Source organism: Pan paniscus, chromosome 13 (genome assembly GCF_029289425.2).
Source record: "Pan paniscus chromosome 13, NHGRI_mPanPan1-v2.0_pri, whole genome shotgun sequence".
In the NCBI taxonomy this organism is placed as follows: domain Eukaryota; kingdom Metazoa; phylum Chordata; class Mammalia; order Primates; family Hominidae; genus Pan; species Pan paniscus.
This window is the reverse complement of record NC_073262.2, coordinates 26,689,446-26,709,507: the sequence shown is the minus strand read 5'-3', so window position 1 is coordinate 26,709,507 and position 20,062 is coordinate 26,689,446. Positions and strand designations below refer to the sequence as shown.

Below are 20,062 nucleotides of genomic sequence, written 5' to 3'. Positions count from 1 at the left end.
GATTCTTCTCTCTTTTTTTCTTTATTAGTGTTGCTAGCGGTCTATCAATTTTGTTGATCCTTTCAAAAAACCAGCTCCTGGATTCATTGATTTTTTGAAGGGTTTTTTGTGTCTCTATTTCCTTCAGTTCTGCTCTGATTTTAGTTATTTCTTGCCTTCTGCTAGCTTTTGAATGTGTTTGCTCTTGCTTTTCTAGTTCTTTTAATTGTGACGTTAGGGTGTCAATTTTGGATCTTTCCTGCTTTCTCTTGTGGGCATTTAGTGCTATAAATTTCCCTCTACACACTGCTTTGAATGCATCCCAGAGATTCTGGTATGTTGTGTCTTTGTTCTCGTTGGTTTCAAAGAACATCTTTATTTCTGCCTTCATTTTGTTATGTACCCAGTAGTCATTCAGGAGCAGGTTGTTCAGTTTCCATGTAGTTGAGCGGTTTTGAGTGAGTTTCTTAATCCCGAGTTCTAGTTTGATTGCACTGTGGTCTGAGAGATAGTTTGTTATAATTTCTGTTCTTCTACATTTGCTGAGGAGAGCTTTACTTCCAACTATGTGGTCAATTTTGGAATAGGTGTGGTGTGGTGCTGAAAAAAATGTATATTCTGTTGATTTGGGGTGGAGAGTTCTGTAGATGTCTATAGGTCTGCTTGGTGCAGAGCTGAGTTCAATTCCTGGGTATCCTTGTTGACTTTCTGTCTCGTTGATCTGTCTAATGTTGACAGTGGGGTGTTAAAGTCTCCCATTATTAATGTGTGGGAGTCTAAGTCTCTTTGTAGGTCACTCAGGACTTGCTTTATGAATCTGGGTGCTCCTGTATTGGGTGCATATATATTTAGGATAGTTAGCTCCTCTTGTTGAATTGATCCCTTTACCATTATGTAATGGCCTTCTTTGTCTCTTTTGATCTTTGTTGGTTTAAAGTCTGTTTTATCAGAGACTAGGATTGCAACCCCTGCCTTTTTTTGTTTTCCATTTGCTTGGTAGATCTTCCTCCATCCTTTTATTTTGAGCCTATGTGTGTCTCTGCACGTGAGATGGGTTTCCTGAATACAGCACACTGATGGGTCTTGACTCTTTATCCAACTTGCCAGTCTGTGTCTTTTAATTGGAGAATTTAGTCCATTTACATTTAAAGTTAATATTGTTATGTGTGAATTTGATCCTGTCATTATGATGTTAGCTGGTGATTTTGCTCGTTAGTTGATGCAGTTTCTTCCTAGTCTTGATGGTCTTTACATTTTGGCATGATTTTGCAGCGGCTGGTACCGGTTGTTCATTCCATGTTTAGCGCTTCCTTGAGGAGCTCTTTTAGGGCAGGCCTGGTGGTGACAAAATCTCTCAGCATTTGCTTGTCTGTAAAGTATTTTATTTCTCCTTCACTTATGAAGCTTAGTTTGGGTGGATATGAAATTCTGGGTTGAAAATTCTTTTCTTTAAGAATGTTGAATATTGGCCCCCACTCTCTTCTGGCTTGTAGGGTTTCTGCCGAGAGATCCGCTGTTAGTCTGATGGGCTTCCCTTTGAGGGTAACCCGACCTTTCTGTCTGGCTGCCCTTAACATTTTTTCCTTCATTTCAACTTTGGTGAATCTGACAATTATGTGTCTTGGAGTTGCTCTTCTCGAGGAGTATCTTTGTGGCGTTCTCTGTATTTCCTGAATCTGAACGTTGGCCTGCCTTGCTAGATTGGGGAAGTTCTCCTGGATAATATCCTGCAGAGTGTTTTCCAACTTGGTTTCATTCTCCGCATCACTTTCAGGTACACCAATCAGACGTAGATTTGGTCTTTTCACATAGTCCCATATTTCTTGGAGGCTTTGCTCATTTCTTTTTATTCTTATTTCTCTAGACTTCCCTTCTTGCTTCATTTCATTCATTTCATCTTCCATCGCTGATACCCTTTCTTCCAGTTGATCGCATCGGCTCCTGAGGCTTCTGCATTCTTCACGTAATTCTCGAGCCTTGGTTTTCAGCTCCATCAGCTCCTTTAAGCACTTCTCTGTATTGGTTATTCTAGTTATACATTCTTCTAAATTTTTTTCAAAGTTTTCAACTTCTTTGCCTTTGGTTTGAATGTCCTCCCGTAGCTCAGAGTAATTTGATCGTCTGAAGCCTTCTTCTCTCAGCTCGTCAAAATCATTCTCCATCCAGCTTTGTTCCGTTGCTGGTGAGGAACTGGGTTCCTTTGGAGGAGGAGAGGCGCTCTGCATTTTAGAGTTTCCTGTTTTTCTGTTCTGTTTTTTCCCCATCTTTGTGGTTTTATCTACTTTTGGTCTTTGATGATGGTGATGTACAGATGGGTTTTCGGTGTGGATGTCCTTTCTGTTTGTTAGTTTTCCTTCTAACAGACAGGACCCTCAGCTGCAGGTCTGTTGGAATACCCTGCTGTGTGAGGTGTCAGTGTGCCCCTGCTGGGGGGTGCCTCCCAGTTAGGCTGCTCGGGGGTCAGGGGTCAGGGACCCACTTGAGGAGGCAGTCTGCCCGTTCTCAGATCTCCAGCTGCGTGCTGGGAGAACCACTGCTCTCTTCAAAGCTGTCAGACAGGGACATTTAAGTCTGCAGAGGTTACTGCTGTCTTTTTGTTTGTCTGTGCCCTGCCCCCAGAGGTGGAGCCTACAGAGGCAGGCAGGCCTCCTTGAGCTGTGGTGGGCTCCACCCAGTTCGAGCTTCCTGGCTGCTTTGTTTACCTAAGCAAGCCTGGGCAATGGCGGGCGCCACTCCCCCAGCCTCGCTGCCGCCTTGCAGTTTGATCTCAGACTGCTGTGCTGGCAATCAGCGAGATTCCGTGGGTGTAGGACCCTCCGAGCCAGGTGTGGGATATAGTCTCGTGGTGCGCCATTTTTTAAGCCGGTCTGAAAAGCGCAATATTCGGGTGGGAGTGACCCGATTTTCCAGGTGAGTCCGTCACCCCTTTCTTTGACTCGGAAAGGGAACTCCCTGACCCCTTGCGCTTCCCAGGTGAGGCAATGCCTCGCCCTGCTTCGGCTCGCGCCCGGTGCGCGCACCCACTGGCCTGCGCCCACTGTCTGGCACTCCCTAGTGAGATGAACCCGGTACCTCAGATGGAAATGCAGAAATCACCGTCTTCTGCGTCGCTCACGCTGGGAGCTGTAGACCGGAGCTGTTCCTATTCGGCCATCTTGGCTCCTCCCCGATACGCTGATTTCTTTTGGGTATATACCCAGCAGTGAGATTACTGAATCATGTGGTAGCTCTATTTTTAGTTTTGAGGAACCTCCAGACTGTTCTCCATAGTGCTTTTAGTAATTTACATTCCTACCAAGACTGGGGTTCCCTTTTTTCCACATCCTTGCCAGCATTTGTTATTGCCTTTCTTTTGACTAAAAGCCGTTTTAACTGAGGTGAGATGATATCTCATTGTAGTTTGGATTTGCATTTGTCTAATTATCAGTGATGTTGAGCACTTTCTCATATGCGTGTTTGCCATTTCCATGGCTTCTTTTGAGAAATGTTTATTCAAATCTTTTGCCCATTTTTTAATCAGATTATCAGATTTTTTCCCATAGAGTTGAGCTCCTTGTATATTCTAGTTATTAACCCCTAGTCTGATGGGTAGTTTGCAAATATTTTCTCCAATTCTTTGTGGTGTCTCTTCACTTTGTTGTTTCCTTTGCTGTGCAGAAACTTCTTAAGTTGATATGATCCCATTTGTCTATTTTTGTTTTGATTGCCTGTGCTCGTAGGGTATTACTCAATAAATTTTTATTCAGACCAATGTCTTGGAGATTTTTCCCCAATGTTTTCTTGTAGTAGATTCATAATCTGAGGGTCTTAGGTTTAAATCTTTAATGTATTTCTATGTGATGTTTCTATATGGCTTGAAATAGCAGTCTAACTGCATTCTTGTGCATATGGATATTCATTTTCCCCAGCACCATTTATTGAAGAGACTGTTTTTTCCACGGTGTATGTTCTTGGCACATTTGTTGAAAATGAGTTTACTGTAGGTGTGTGAATTTGTTTCTGGGTTCTCTATTCTGTTCCATTGGTCTACATGTGTGTTTTTATGTCAGTGCCATGCTGTTTTGATTACTATAGCTCTGTAGTATAATTTGAAGTCAGGTAATGTGATTTTCTCAGTTTTGTTCTTTTTGCTTAGGATAGCTTTGACTATTTTGAATTTTCTGTGGTTCCATATAAATTTTACAAAATTTATGTGTGTGTGTTTGAAGAATGTCATTGGTATTTTGATAGGGATAGCCCTGATTCTGTAAATTGCACTGGGCAGTATGGACATTTTAATAATATTGATTCTTCCAATCCATGGACCTGGAGTATCTTTCTGGTTTCTTTCGGTGTCCTCTTCAATTTCTTTCATCAGTATTTTATAATTTTCACCATAGAGATCTTTCACTTCTTTCATTAAGTTAATTCCTAGGTATTTATTTGTGGCTACTGTAAATAGGATTCCATTTTTAGTTTCTTTTTCAGATTGTTCACTGTTGCATTTTGAAATGCTACTGTTTTTTGTAGGTGGATTTTATATCCTGCAACTTTACTAAATTTGTTTATCAGTTTGAATAGTTGTGTGTATGTGTGTGTGTGTGTTTGGGGTCTTTACATTTTTCCAAATATAATATTATGTCATCTGCAAACAAGGATAATTTGACTTCTTTCCTTCCAATTTAGATGCCCTTTATTTCTTTCTCTTGTCTGGTTTTCTAGCTAGGACTTCCAGTACTATGTCGAGTAAGAGTGAGAAAAGTGGCCATCCTTTTCATCTTCCAGATCTTATACAAAAGGCTTTTAGCTTTTCCATATTCAGTATGATGCTAGCTGTGAGTCTGTCATATATGGTTTTTCTGATGCTAATGTACATTCTATATCCAGTTTTTTAATTGTGTATTATAAAGGGATGTTGAATTTTATCAACTGCTTTTTCACCATCAGTTGAAATGATCATATGGTTTTTGTCTTTCATTCTATTGATATGATATATCACATTGATTAATTTGTATATGTTGAACCATCCTTGCATCCCAGGGATAAATCCCACCTGGTCATGATGAATAATCTTTCTAATGTACTGTTGAATTTGGTTTGCTAGTACTTTGTTGAGGATTTTTGCATCACTATTCATCAGAAATACTGGCCTGTGGTTTTCTTTTTTTAATGTGTATTTGTCTATTTTTGGTATAAGGGTAATACTGGGCTCATAGAATGAGTTTGGAAGTATTCCCTTTTCTGTTTTTTGGAGTAGTTTGAGTAGTATTGATATTCATTTTTTAAATATTTGGTAGAATTCAGCAGTGAAGCCATCAGTTTCTGGGCTTTTCTTTCCTGGGAGACTTTATTACAGCTTCAATCTCATTACTTGTTACTGGTTTGTTCAGGTTTTGGACTTCTTCATGGTTTAATCTTGGTATGTTGTATTTTTCTAGGAATTTGTCCATTTCTTCTAGATTTTCCAATTTATTGGCATATGGTTTCTCATAGGAGTAATTAATGATCATTTGAATTTCTGTCGTATCATTTGTAATGTCTCCATCTTCATCTCTGATTTTATTTATTTGGATCCTCTCTCTTTTTTTCCTAGTGTGGCCAAAAGTTTGTTAATTTTGCTTAACTTTTCAAAAAACTAACTTGTTTATTTCAATTTTATTTATTTATTCTCTGCTCTTTATTTTTTCTTTTACTTATTTTGGGTTTGGTTTTCTCTTGCTTTTCTAGTTCTTTAAGATGAATCTTTAGGTTGTCTATTTGAAGTTTTTCTTCGTTTTTCATGTAGGCACTTATGGCTGTAAACTTCCTTCTTAGTACTACTTTTGCTATATTCCATAGGTTTTGCTTGTTGTGTTTCCATTATCATTTGTTTCAATGAATATTTCAATTTTCTTTTTAATTTCCTCATTGACCCACTGGTCATTCAGGAGCATATTGTTTAATTTCCATGTATTTGTACAGTTTCCAAAATTCCTCTTATTATGGATTATGAGTTTTATTCCACTTTGGTCAGGAACATCCTTGATATTATTTCAGTTTTTTGAATGTTTTAAGATTTGTTTTGTGACCTAATGTCTTCTCTTGAGAATCATCCATGTGCTGAGGAAAAAAATGTGTATTCTGCAGCCATTGGATGAACTGTTCTGTAAATGTCTATTAGGTCTATTTGGACTATAGTGCAGATTGTCCAATGTTGCTTTGTTGATTTCTCCATCTGGATGATATATCTCTGTCTGATACTGAAAGTATGGTGATGAAGCCTCTAGCTTTATTTTATTTATTTATTTATTTTTTGAGATGGAGTCTCGCTCCGTCACCAGGCTGGAGTGCAGTGGCACCATCTCGGCTCACTGCAACCTCTGCTTCCCAGGTTCAAGCAATTCTCCTGCCTCAGCCTCTTGAGTAGCTGGGACTACAGGCGCACGTTGCCACGCCTGGCTGATTTTTTTTTTTTTTTTTAGTAGAGACGAGGTTTCACCATGTTGCCCAGGCTGGTCTCGAATTCCTGAGCTCAGACAATCTGCTCGCCTTGGCCTCCCAAAGTGCTAGGATTACAGGCGTGAGCCACCACACCTGGCTGCCTCTAGCTATTAGTGTATTGGGGCCTATCTCTATCTTTAGCTCTAATAATATTCGCTTTATAAATCTGGGTGTGTCAGTGTTGGGTGCATATGTATTTAAAATTGTTTTGTTTTGTTTTTTTGCTGAATTGACCCCTTTATCATAACATAGTGACTTTTTTTGTCTCTCTTATAGTTTTTGACTATAAATCAATTTTGTCTGATAAAAGTATGGCCACTCCTGCTCTTTTGGTTTCCATTGGCATGGAATATTTTTTTTTCCATCCCATTACTTTCACTCTATGTTTGTATTTATAGGTGAAGTGTATTTCTCATAGGCAACAGATCACTGGGTCTTGTCTTTTTTTTGTATCCATTCAGCAACTCAATGTCTTTTGATTGGAGAGGTTAGTCCACTTACATTCAGTTTCTTTATTGGTAAGTAAGGACTTACTCCTGCCATTTTGTTATTTGTTTTCTGGTTATTTTGTGGTCTTCTTTCCTTCCTGTCTTCCCTTCAGTGAAGGTGATTTTCTTGGGTCTTGCCTTTTATGTTTTGTGTATTAGTTGTATGTTTTTTTGGTTTGAGGTTACCAAGAGGTTTGCAAATACTATCTTATAACCCATTATTTTAAGCTGATAACAACTTAACACTGTTTACATAAACAAACAAACAAAAAACTAAAAAACACTCTATGCCTTAACTTCATCCCCCTGTTTTTTTGACTTTCTGTTGTTTCCATTTATATTTTATTGTATTGTTTATGTCTTGAAAACTTGTTATGGTTATTTTTTATTTATTTTATTGGTTAATTGTTTCATTTTTCTATTTAAGATAGGAGTAGTCTACACACCACAGTTACAGTGTTATAATATTATGTGTTTTCCTGTGTATTTGTTATTACCAGTGAGTTTTGTACTTTCAGATGATTTGTTGCTTATTAATGTCCTCTTCTTTCTGATCAAAATACTCCCTTTAGCATTTCCTGCAGAAAGTTCTGGTGTTGATAAAATCCCTAAGCTTTTGTTTGTCTGGGAAAGCCTTTATTTCTTATTCATGTTTGAAGGATATTTTCACTGAATATACCATTCTAGAGTAAAAGTTTTTTCCTTCACCACTTTAAATATGTCATGCCATTCTCTCTTGGCCTGTGAAGTATGAAATGAAAATTCTGCTGTCAGACATATTGGAACTCCATTGTATGCTATTTCGTTTTTCTTGCTGCTTAGGATCCTTTCTTTATCCTTGACCTTTGGGAGTTCAATTATTAAATGCCTTGGGGTAGTCTTCTTTGGGTTAATTCTGCATGGTGTTCTATAACCTTCTTGTACTCTGGATATTGATATCTTTTATAGGTTTGGGAAGTTCTCTGTTGCTATTCATTTGAGTAAACTTTCTGCCTCTGTCTCTTTCTCTACCTTCTCTTCAAGGCCAATAACTCTTAGATTTGCCATTTTGAGGCTATTTTCTTTTTTTTCATTATTATACTTTAAGTTTTAGGGTACATTTGCACAATGTGCAGGTTTGTTACATATGTTCATATGTGCCATGTTGGTGTGCTGCACCCATTAACTTGTCATTTAGCATTAGGTATATCTCCTAATGCTATCCATCCCCTCTCTCCCCACCCACAACAGTCCCCGGTGTGTGATGTTCCCCCTCCTGTGTCCATGTGTTCTCATTGTTCAATTCCCACCTATGAGTGAGAACATGTGGTGTTTGGTTTTTTGTCCTTGTGATAGTTTGCTCAGAATGATGGTTTCCAGCTTCATCCATGTCCCTACAAAGGACATAAACTCATCATTTTTTATGGCTGCATAGTATTCCATGGTGTATATGTGCCACATTTTCTTAATCCAGTCTACCATTGGTGGACATTTGGGTTGGTTCCAAGTCTTTGCTGTTGTGAATAATGCCGCAATAAACATACGTGTGCATGTGTCTTTATAGCAGCATGATTTATAATCCTTTGGGTATATACCCAGTAATGGGATGGCTGGGTCAAATGGTATTTCTAGTTCTAGATCCCTGAGGAATCGCCACACTGACTTCCACAATGGTTGAACTAGTTTACAGTCCCACCAACAGTGTAAAAGTGTTCCTATTTCTCCACATCCTCTCCAGCACCTGTTGTTTCCTGACTTTTTAATGATCGCCGTTCTAACTGGTGTGAGATGGTATCTCATTGTGGTTTTGATTTGCATTTCTCTGATGGCCAGTGATGGTGAGCATTTTTTCATGTGTGTTTTGGCTGCATAAATGTCTTCTTTTGAGAAGTGTCTGTTCATACCCTTGACCCACTTTTTGATGGGGTTGTTTGTTTTTTTCTTGTAAATTTGTTTGAGTTCATTGTAGATTCTGGATATTAGCCCTTTGTCAGATGAGTAGGTTGCAAAAATTTTCTCCCATTCTGTAGGTTGCCTGTTCACTCTGATGGTAGTTTCCTTTGCTGTGCAGAAGCTCTTTAGCTTAATTAGATCCCATTTGTCAATTTTGGCTTTTGTTGCCATTGCTTTTGGTGTTTTAGACATGAAGTCCTTGCCCATGCCTATGTCCTGAATGGTATTGCCTAGGTTTTCTTCTAGGGTTTTGATGGTTTTAGGTCTAACATGTAAGTCTTTAATCCATCTTGAATTAATTTTTGTATAAGGTGTAAGGAAGGGATCCAGTTTCAGCTTTCTACATATGGCTAGCCAGTTTTCCCAGCATCATTTATTAAATAGGGAATCCTTTCCCCATTGCTTGTTTTTCTCAGGTTTGTCAAAGATCAGGTAGTTGTAGATATGCGGCATTATTTCTGAGGGCTCTGTTCTGTTCCATTGGTCTATATCTCTGTTTTGGTACCAGTACCATGCTGTTTTAGTTACTGTGGGCTTGTAGTATAGTTTGAAGTCAGGTAGCATGATGCCTCCAGCTTTGTTCTTTTGGCTTAGGTTTGACTTGGCAATGTGGGCTCTATTTTGGTTCCATATGAACTTTAAAGTAGATTTTTCCAATTCTGTGAAGAAAGTCATTGCTAGCTTGATGGGGATGGCATTGAATCTATAAATTACCTTGGGCAGTGTGGCCATTTTCACGATATTGATTCTTCCTACCCATGAGCATGGAATGTTCTTCCATTTGTTTGTGTCCTCTTTTATTTCATTGAGCAGTGGTTTGTAGTTCTCCTTGAAGAGGTCCTTCACATCCCTTGTAAGTTGGATTCCTAGGTATTTTATTCTCTTTGAAGCAATTGTGAATGGGAGTTCACTCATGATTTGGCTCTCTGTCTGTTATTGGTGTATAAGAATGCTTGTGATTTTTGCACATTGACTTTGTATCCTGAGACTTTGCTGAAGTTGCTTATCAGCTTAAGGAGATTTTGGGCTGAGACAATGGGGTTTTCTAGATATACAATCATGTCGTCTGCAAACAGGGACAATTTGACTTCCTCTTTTCCTAATTGAATGCCCTTTATTTCCTTCTCCTGCCTGATTGCCCTGACCAGAACTTCCAACACTACGTTGAATAGGAGTGGTGAGAGAGGCCATCCCTGTCTTGTGCCTGTTTTCAAAGGGAATGCTTCCAGTTTTTGTCCATTCAGTAGGATATTGGCTGTGGCTTTGTCATAGATGGCTCTTATTATTTTGAGATACGTCCCATCAATACCTAATTTATTGAGAGTTTTTATCATGAAGCATTGTTGAATTTTGTCAAGGGCCTTTTCTGCATCTATTGAGATAATCATGTGGTTTTTGTCTTTGGTTCTGTTTATATGCTGGATTACGTTTATTGATTTTCATATGATGAACCAGCCTTGCATCCCAGGGATGAAGCCCACTTGATCATGGTGGATAAGCTTTTTGATGTGTTGCTGGATTTGGTTTGCCAGTATTTTATTGAGGTTTTTTGCATCAATGTTCATCAAGGATATTGGTCTAAAATTCTCTTTTTGCTGTGTCTCTGCCAGGCTTTGGTATCAGGATGATGCTGGCCTCATAAAATGAGTTAGGGAGGATTCCCTCTTTTTCTGTTGATTGGAATAGTTTCAGAAGAAATGGTACCAGCTCCTCCTTGTACCTCTGGTAGAATTCGGCTGTGAATCCATCTGGTCCTGGACTTTTTTTAATTGGTAAGCTATTAATTATTGCCTCAATTTCAGAGCCTGTTATTGATCTATTCAGAGATTCAACTTCTTCCTGGTTTAGTCTTGGGAGAGTGTATGTGTCAAGGAATTTATCCATTTCTTCTAGATTTTCTAATTTATTTGCATAGAGGTGTTTATAGTATTCTCTGATGGTAGTTTGTATTTCTGTGGGATCGGCGGTGATATCCCCTTTGTCATTTTTTATTGCGTCTATTTGATTCTTCTCTCTTTTCTTCTTTATTAGTCTTGCTAGTGGTCTATCAATTTTGTTGATCTTTTCAAAAAACCAGCTCCTGGATTCATTGATTTTTTTGAAGGGTTTTTTGTGTCTCTATTTCCTTCTGATCTTAGTTATTTCTTGCATTTTGAGGCTATTTTGCAGCCTGCTTTGCTTCATTGTTTTTTCTTTTCTTTCTTTTTTTTTTTTTTTGTCTTTTCTGTGTATTTTCAAACAGCCTATCTTCAAGCTCATTAATTCTTTATTCAGCTTGATCACACCTGCTATTAATGGACTTTGATGCATTTTTCAATATGGCAGTTGCATTTTTCAGCTCCAGAATTTCTGCTTGATTCTTTGTAATTATTTCAATCTCTTTGTTAAGCTAATCGGATAGGATTCTGAATTCCTTCTCTGTGTTATCTTGAATTTCTTTGACTTTCCTCAGCACAGCCATTTTGAATTCTCTGTCTGAAAAGTCACATATCTCTGTTTCTCCAGAATTGGTCCCTGGTGCCTTATCTATTTCATTTGGTGAGGTCATGTTTTCCAGGATGGTGTTGATGCTAATAGATGTTCTTTGATGTCTGGGCATTTAAGGGTTAGGTATTTATTATAGTCTTCACTTTCTGGACTTACTCGTAGCTGTCCTTCTTGGGAAGGCTTTTCAGATATTCAAAAGGACTTGATTGTTGTGATCTAAGTGTTGTGATCTAAGCTGTATCTGCTTTAGGGGCATCACAAGCCTGGTAATGCTATAGTTCTTACAGACTCATAAAGGTACTGCCTTGATGGTCCTGGACAACATCCAGAAGGATTATCTGGATTACCAGGCATTGACTCTTGTTCTCTTTCCTCACGTTCTCCAAATGAATGGAGTCTGTCTGTCCCACCCCACCCCCGTCTCTGTCTCTGTCTCTGTCTCTCTCTCTGTGTTCTAGGCCATCTGGAGCTGGGAATATTGTGACATAACCACCTCTGTGGCCGTCACCACTAGAACTGTACTAGGCCAGACCTGAAGCCAGCACACCACTGGGTCTCACCTGAGGCTTGCTGTAACCACTCCTGGGCTTCAGCCTGTGTTCACTCAAGGCTTTAGGGCTCAACAATCAGCAGGTGACAAAGCCAGCCAGGCCTGTATCCTTCACTTCAGAGTGGCAGGTTCCCCCAGTCCCTGGGCATGTCCAGAGGTGCCATGCAGGAGCCAGGGACTAGAGTAAAAAAATCTTAGAAGTCTACCTGGTGTTCTATTGTACTGTGGCTAAGCTGGCACTGAACTCAAAAGATGTAGTCCTCCCCACTCTTCCCTTCCCTTTTTAAAGGCAGAGGAGCCTCACCCTATGGCTACCGCTACCACATCTCCACAGGGAGTGCTGTACCACTGATGTTCCCTTAAGGCCCAAGGGCTCTTCAGTCAGCTTGTGTTGCATGCTGCCTGGCCTAATACTCACCCTTCAGGGCAGCAGGCTGTCCTCTGACCCAGAGCAGGTCCAGAAATTCTATTTAATAGCCAAGTCCTGGAACCTGGGACCCCAAGAACCTGCTTGGTGCTCTGACCCCTGTGGCTGAGCTGGTAACTAAGGTACAAGACAAAGTTCCCTTTGCTTTTCCCTTTGATTTTCTCAAGAAGAAGGAGTCTCACCCTGTACCCACCACAACTAGGAATGTGCTTAGTCTCACCTGAAGCCAACAAGTCTCAGAGTCTCACCCAAGGCCCTCAATGTAGTACCTGGGTATTACTGCTGGTTATTCAGGGCCCAAGGTCTCTTCAGTTAGAAGGTGATGAATGCTGCCAGGACTGGGTTCTTCCGTTCAAGGCAGCAGGTTGCCTTCTTGCCTAGGGTGTGTCTAGAAATGTCATTCACTAGCAAGATCTGGAAAGGGGACTTCATAACTCTAACTGGTGCCCTACCCTGCTGTGGCTGAGCTGGTATCCAAGATCCCAGAGTCCTCTTTATTCTTCCTTCTTCTCTCCTTAAATGGAGTGAGTGGGTCTTTTTTGGAGCCACCAGCTGTATAGCCTGTCATTAGGAGGAGGTGATGCCAGCACTCCCTTCCCCACCCTGGCTGGTGTCTCAGTAAGTCACATGCCCCCCTCTTCCAGTCCACTGTCTCTGGCCCAAGTTCAACACTAGGACTTGCCTTGGAGTTGCAGTCCTTATGGCCTAGCCTGCCTTTCCAGTTTATTTTGGGCCACAGAACACTTTAGCCTGCACTGATGAGGCTTGCAGGAACTCAAGTTTGGACCACTGGGATTGGCGATTCCTTTCTGGCTAAACAGGCCTGGTTAAAATGCTCCTTTTTTGGGTGGACATCAGCTGCGTTTGGTCTAGTTTTGTTTTCTGTTATAATAGGGCAGCACTGAGCTCAGTGCCTCATAAATGCTACAATCTCCCTGTCTCCAGCACACCAAACACTCTCCACACCATGCCTCTGCTGCTGCGGGAGAGGTGGCATCAGCTATTTAAGACTGTTTTTCCTACCTGTTCAGTGCCTCATTAGTGATATGAAGTTAAAGCCAGGTACTGTGAGTGCTCACCTAATTTTTGAGTCTTATGAAGGTGCTTTTTTTGTGTAGATAGTTCTTGAATTGATGTCCTTGCTTGGAGGGACAATCAGTGGAGATTTCTATTCTTCCATCTTGCCTTGCTTCAAGTTATAGTCTTTAAAAAAATCTCACTTAGAATGAATATATGTTTTACTGCAAGGCTGTTAACATGTTTGACTTCAGGGTGATTTCCCAGACGTCTTGGATGGGAGGGGAGAAGGGTAGGAGATGTTGCATAATTATAGTATATGTACTATATTATCTTAAAAATACCAAAAATACTTAATTCCAAATGACATCTGGCTTCACCGGGATTGTGGGGCTACATAATATCTAGGAATTATAAATACTGTGAATGGAAATGAAGCAGGTATGGATATAGAGAGTGAAGGCCAATGGTGAAGAGGGTAAAAGTTGGAGGCGGAGGTTTTTTAGCTACACTGGTGAGAGAATCCTCTCTGGGAAGTGACATTTGAGAAGATCCAGAAACAATCCAGAAGCTTTCAAGGAAAAAGAGTGTTTTAGTCAGTGGGAACAGACATGTGGTTATCTAAAGAGACATTCCAATCTGAGAGAAGACAAAGGTCAAAGACTTAAATCAAGAGTGTGCTTAGCATGTTTGAAGAAGAACATGAAGGCCACTAAGGCTACAGAATACGAAACAAGAGGAAGAGTGATCAGATAGGCTTTCAGAAAGGTAACCAGGATCCAAGTCCTTGCCTTAGATGTTATGGAAAGTCTTTGGGGGATTTTGAACAAGGGAGTCTTAAATTCAGTTTTCTTTTTAAAAATGTCATTCTGTTGCTCTATAGATAATTTTTAAAAATCACTCTTTTGTTATGTGGATAGTAGAGTAGTAGATGGTTGCAGTGGTGAGGATTGGAAAAGATAAGTGATCATGACAATGGATGAAACTCAGAAATTTAATGATGTGTGATCATATAGATACTTTTTTTTTTTTTTTCAAGAAAGCATCTCACTGTTACCTAATTGGAATGCAATGGCATGATTGTAGTGCATTGCAGCCTCGACCACCTGGGCTCAAGTGATCCTCCTGGTGGAGGCTCCCGAGTAGCTAGGACTATAGTATAGCATGCAATACCATATCTGACTTTTTTTTTTTTTTTTTTTGGTAGAGACGTAGTCTCACTATGTTGCCAACACTGTATAGATACTTTTTAATAATGTCCTATATTATATTTTAACAAAATAATATCTTTTAGGTATCTGTTGCGTGAATGGTATGCTATGAATTGATAATCTAAATATTTTGGTTTTTGTTCTAGATTTTTCCCTAAGTGTTAGAGCTAAGAAATCAGCTTGGTCATTATAGTGCTCTTGCCAGTCTCCTTCTCTTTTCTCAAAGAGGAAAAGAGCCCCAGCTAGAGGAAAGAGCCCCCAAACTTGGAGTAAAAAGAACTGTTTTCTCATCTCCGATCTGCCACTGACTATAACATTGTTTATTTAACCTCTTTTGATTTTGGTTTTCTGTACTGTAAAGTGGATTGAATTACCTGATTGATATAGCTCTTTTTGAATCTTCAGTCTTAAATTTAACAAGCCCTTTCTGTTAGAGTCTAAAGTTCTATGATTTTAAATGAGACTGCATAAAAATCTCAAAACTTCCTTAAATATGAATGTAAAAGAATACAGAATAACTGAATGTGTTCAAAATTGGTAAATTCACCCTGGTATCGTTTTTAACAGGACCAAGGAAATAAATACCAGAAATCAAGAAGAGCACAGACTATTTTCCTTCATCAATCCATAGAACCCTAATGCTTCTTTAGTTCCATCAAACACAGAGGAATGACCACCATGGCAGATGGCAACAGAGGATGTCAACAATTTTTTGGAGGCAAGCAATGAAATATTTCTACTATGAGTTTTCTGTTATTAATCATGTAGACACAAGTAGAATTATATTGGGTTTTAATTTAAAATGAAAAGTATTATTTCCTGTAGGAATTTATGTATGCATGTCTTTTTCTTTATTTTCTTTTTTTCCTCTTTTAACACTATTGCATGTCAAAAATTACATTAAGATGCATTTGCCCTTACCTCTAGAGTAACAGATAGAATAAGGCTATCTTAAATCCTGAAATACAGAACAAAGATTTAAATAACCAAAATTAAGTACCTATATTTGAAAGCAGGGCTTTTTCATATCTCTCTTGGACACATATATAACTGTAAATACTAAATAAAATTGGAAATCAGAATTATTTTCTATTTATTTTAGAGTTAGTCATACTATTTATGAGTTTTATATAGTTAAAGGTAGCCCAGCATTTTTCCTCCCTTTTCTTTAACAACTAATCTACAGTGCTCCAAAATCTTGGAAAGCTATCCCTTTAAAACTCTCACAGCTTTACGTTTTGTGAAAATTCTGCATCAAAATATTTCATTGAACTTTTAGTTAATTCCATGACAGCTCCTATTGCTCCCAAAGAGCATCTGGGTAAGGATTGTGGACCACAATGCCACCTTCAAATTTCAAATTGATTACATTACCTTTAAAAGAAAAGCTTGCTTGGAAAGAAATTGACCATATATATTTTTAAGTGTATAAGGAATCTGGCTTTTTTTCTACATTCATGAAAAATATAGACTTAAGTAGATGAAAATAAAACAAAATAAAAATATACACTTTTAAAATTTTAAGTAGAATTCACTGAAATGTAATCTTTCAAGGGATTTCATACAAAGAAACTATATATATATGCTTAGAATTTTTTATTTAGTGTTAATTCAACTCATCAGCCTAAGGTCATCCATGAAAACGTGTCTGCTTTTTAAGTTTCACATAAGAGGAATGCTTTCTATAAATAAAGACAATGATAAATGTTTAAAAAGCCCAGTGTAGAGATTCTGAGTTTTCTTTCAGTAACTAGAGTCAAAATTAATTCTTGCTTTTCTGTTGGGGAAAATTTCATCTAATTACATTCAATTTATTCTGCAACTTTTTGGACAGCAAATCCTGATCACCAAAGAAAAAGCAGCTGTGTTGTCTTTGCCTCACAATTATAACAATAGTATTATTATGCAGTCAACAGAGTTTATGGAACCATGAAGTGGTTATATCCACTGGCTGTTTTCTGGCAGAGACACACCTAAACCTTTCTGAACTGCTGATAATGTATGCCTTCTATTTCTAAGGATCTTCAAAGAAATAGATTCCACTGCTTCCTTCAGCAAGCCAATTTAGTATAACAGCTCTCAGAAGCAGAAAATTCTTTCTTATAACCCTTTATGCACTTTTATTAACTGTTTCTAAAACTTATTTTCCTGGAATTGCATTTTAAATATTATTTAAATATTTTCTTAGTTTGGTATAATCCACTTAACTATTTTTAAAAACTACTAAAAATTGATCATTGTTTAATTAGTAGAAATATTCTCATAAACCATGCTTCCTCATAAGTAGTCTACATTTCTCCCTCGGTATCTGCAAGGGATTGACTCCAGAACCCCCTATGAATACCAAAATCCAGGAATGTTCAAGTCCCTTATATGAAATAGTGCAGTTTTTGCGTATAACTCACACCTATGCTCCTTATACTTTAAATCATCTCTATATTACTTATACTACCTAATACAACCTAAATTCTAGGTAAATAGCTGTTATATTTTTTATTCTGATTATTTTTTATTGTTGTCATGTTATTTGTATTGTCTTTTTTCTGAATGTATTTGATCCAAGCTTGCTTGAATTTTTAGATGCAAAACTTGTGAATACAGAAGACTGACTATACTATCAAATTTCTTTTTCTTACATTTCCTTTTCTAACTCATCCACACATATATTATTTTGAGCTTCAATTATTCTTTAACCATCAGACTGTATCGATGGTATATAGCTTTAACTTATTAAGAATCAAGCCCTTTGTTTTTTATTAATTTCATTCTATTTGTGACCATGTAATTAATAAGCCACAGATATTTATAATTCTAATCCAAAGTGCTATTTCATTTATTTTCCACATTTTTAGGGAAAGTTATACTGGTAAAAACTTTTAGAGGTTAGAAAGGCAGTTGAACATAGCAAGTATGATTTATAAGAATGCTACAGGCATACCTCAGAGATATTGCAGGTTTGGTTCCAGACTACCACAATAAAGCAAGCCATACATTTTTTTCCCAGTGCATATACAAGGTATCTTTGCACTATACTGTAATCTATTCAGTGTGTAATTGCATTATGTCTTTAAAAAACAATGCACATGCCTTAATTTTAAAATAGTTTTCTAAAAAAGGGGGAGTGTTTTGAGGGGTGGTGGGGACAGGCTCTTACTCTCTCTTCCAGGCTGGAGTCTAGTGGTGCAATCATGGCTCACTGCTGCCTGGACTTCCCGGACTCAAGTGATTCTCCCACCTCAGCCTCCCGAATAGCTGGGAATACAGGCATGCGCTATCACACCAGGCTAATTTTTGTATTTTTTGTAGAGACAGGGTTTTGCCATGTTGCCCAGGCTGGTCTTGAACTCCTGGGCTCAAGCGATCTGCCTGCCTCGGCCTCCCAAAGTGCTGGGATTACAGGTATAAGCCACCATACTGGCCTCCTTTTGATAGTGAAAGGTCTTACCTGGATGTTGATGGTTGCTAACATCCAGGCAAGACCCTTTATTATGGCTGAAGATTGGGATGGCTGTGGCGATATATTGAAATAAGACAGCAAAGAATATTGCCACATCAATTGACTTGACTTGACAAAGTGAATTGGTTTTCAATTTACTTTGCCCAGATTGGTCAGTGGATTCACTATCTGTATTTGTAAGGCAGATACTATTTGTAAGGTAGATACAGCCTTAAAAAATACATTTCTTAAGTAGACTTGAAAGTCGATGGACTTTTCAAGTTAGAAGAGTTGATCCATGGACTACAGAAGGAATGTTATGTTGACAAGCATGAGAACAGCATGAATCTCCTTGTATATCTTCATCACAGCTCTTGGATGACTAGGTATACTATAAGTGAGTATAATTTTTCCAAAGGAGTATTTTTTTCTGGGCAGTAGGTCTCAACAGCAAACGTAAAATAGTCAGCGAATCATGCTGCAAACAGATATGCTGTCCTCTAGGCTTTGTTGTTTCATTTATAGAGCACAGGCAGAGTAGATTTAGCATAATTCTTAAGGGCCCTGGGATTATTCGAATGGTAAATGAGCATTGGCTTGAACCTAAAGTCACCAACTGCATTAGTCTCTAAAAAGAGAATCAGTGGTTCCTTTGAAGCTTTGAAGTGGGACATTGACTTTTCCTCTAGTTACGAAAATCCCAGGTGGCATCTTCTTCCAATTGAAGGCTGTTGTATCTACACTGAAAATCTGGTGTTTAGCACAGTCACCTTCATCAATGATTTTAGCTAGAGCTTCTAGATCACTTGCTGCAGCTTCTCCATCACTACTTGCTGCTTCACTTTGCACTTCTATGTTGTGTAGACAACTTCTTTCCTTAAACCTCATGAATCAACTTGCTCTGCTAGTGTCTAACTTTTCTTCTGCAGCTTCCTCACCTCTCTCAGCCTTCATAGAACTGAAGAGAGTTAGGGCCTTTCTCTGGATTCAGCTTTGGCTTAAATAAATGTTGTAGTCAGTTTGATCTATCCAGGCCACTAAAAGTTTGTCTGTATCAGCAACAAGGCTGTTTTTCTTTCTTATCATTCGTGTATTCACCGTAGTAGCACTTTTAATTTGCTTCAAGAGCTTTTCCTTTGCATTCACAATTTGGCTAACTGTTGGGCGCAAGATGCCTGGCTTTCAGCTTGTCTTGGCTTTTGACATGTCTTCCTTACAGTGCTTCATTATTTCTAGCATTTGATTTGAACTGAGAGACATGTGACTCTTCCTTTCATGTGAACACTTAGAGGCAATTATAGGTTATTACTTAGCCTAATTTCAATATTGTATTTTCGGGGATTGGGAGGCCCAAGGAGAGGGAGAGAGATGGGGAAACAGCCAGGCAGTGGAGTATTCAGAACACACAACATTTATCAGTTAAGTGTGCTCTCTTATGTTCGGGCAGTTCATGGCACCCCAAAACAATTACAGGAGAAACATCAAAGATCACTGATTACATATCACCATAACAGATATTATAATGAAAAAGTTTGAAATATTGTGACAGTTATCAAAATGTGACTCAGAGTCATGAAGTGAGCACATGCTGTGTGTGAAAATGGCACCGATGGACTTGCTCAGTGCAGAGTTGTCACAAAACTTCAATTTGCCAAGTACAATAAAGCAAAGCACAAGAAAATGAGGTATGCCTACATATAAGAACTCCAATTCACAGAACTGATTAAGGCTGATTTATTAACCACAACCGTGCATTCTACCAGCTGTGTGACCATGGGCAAATTGTTGATTTTTTTCACCCCCAATTTGTATATCTTTAAAATTTGAGTGCTAATAAGAATATAATTGTGAGGATTAAATGGAATAGATAATATAAGTAATAAGCTTAGGTTCTTAGCACTGCCTAACATGTAATTCAATAAACAGATGACATAGTTATCCCACTCTGCAAAATAATTGAAAACAGGTTTCTTCATAGCAAGCTCAATTCTTAGAAAAGAACAATGAATTTGCTCATTCTATTTATGCCAAACTTGTTTTACATCATTGTTTCTGTTTTACTGCTGCTAAATTTTG

General features: G+C 38.5%; 1 protein-coding gene across 7 annotated transcripts in view; it reads left to right on the top strand.

Moving 5' to 3' along the window:
• Nucleotides 1-20,062, top strand: part of MBD5 (methyl-CpG binding domain protein 5) — a 497,156-nt gene that overhangs the window by 201,043 nt on the left and 276,051 nt on the right. For all 7 annotated transcript variants that reach the window (XM_008969801.5, XM_063595139.1, XM_034954025.3 and 4 more), the window contains one exon: nt 15,118-15,268. The gene's annotated coding sequence lies outside the window, so the exon portion shown is untranslated. The remainder of the gene's footprint in view (nt 1-15,117; nt 15,269-20,062) is intronic.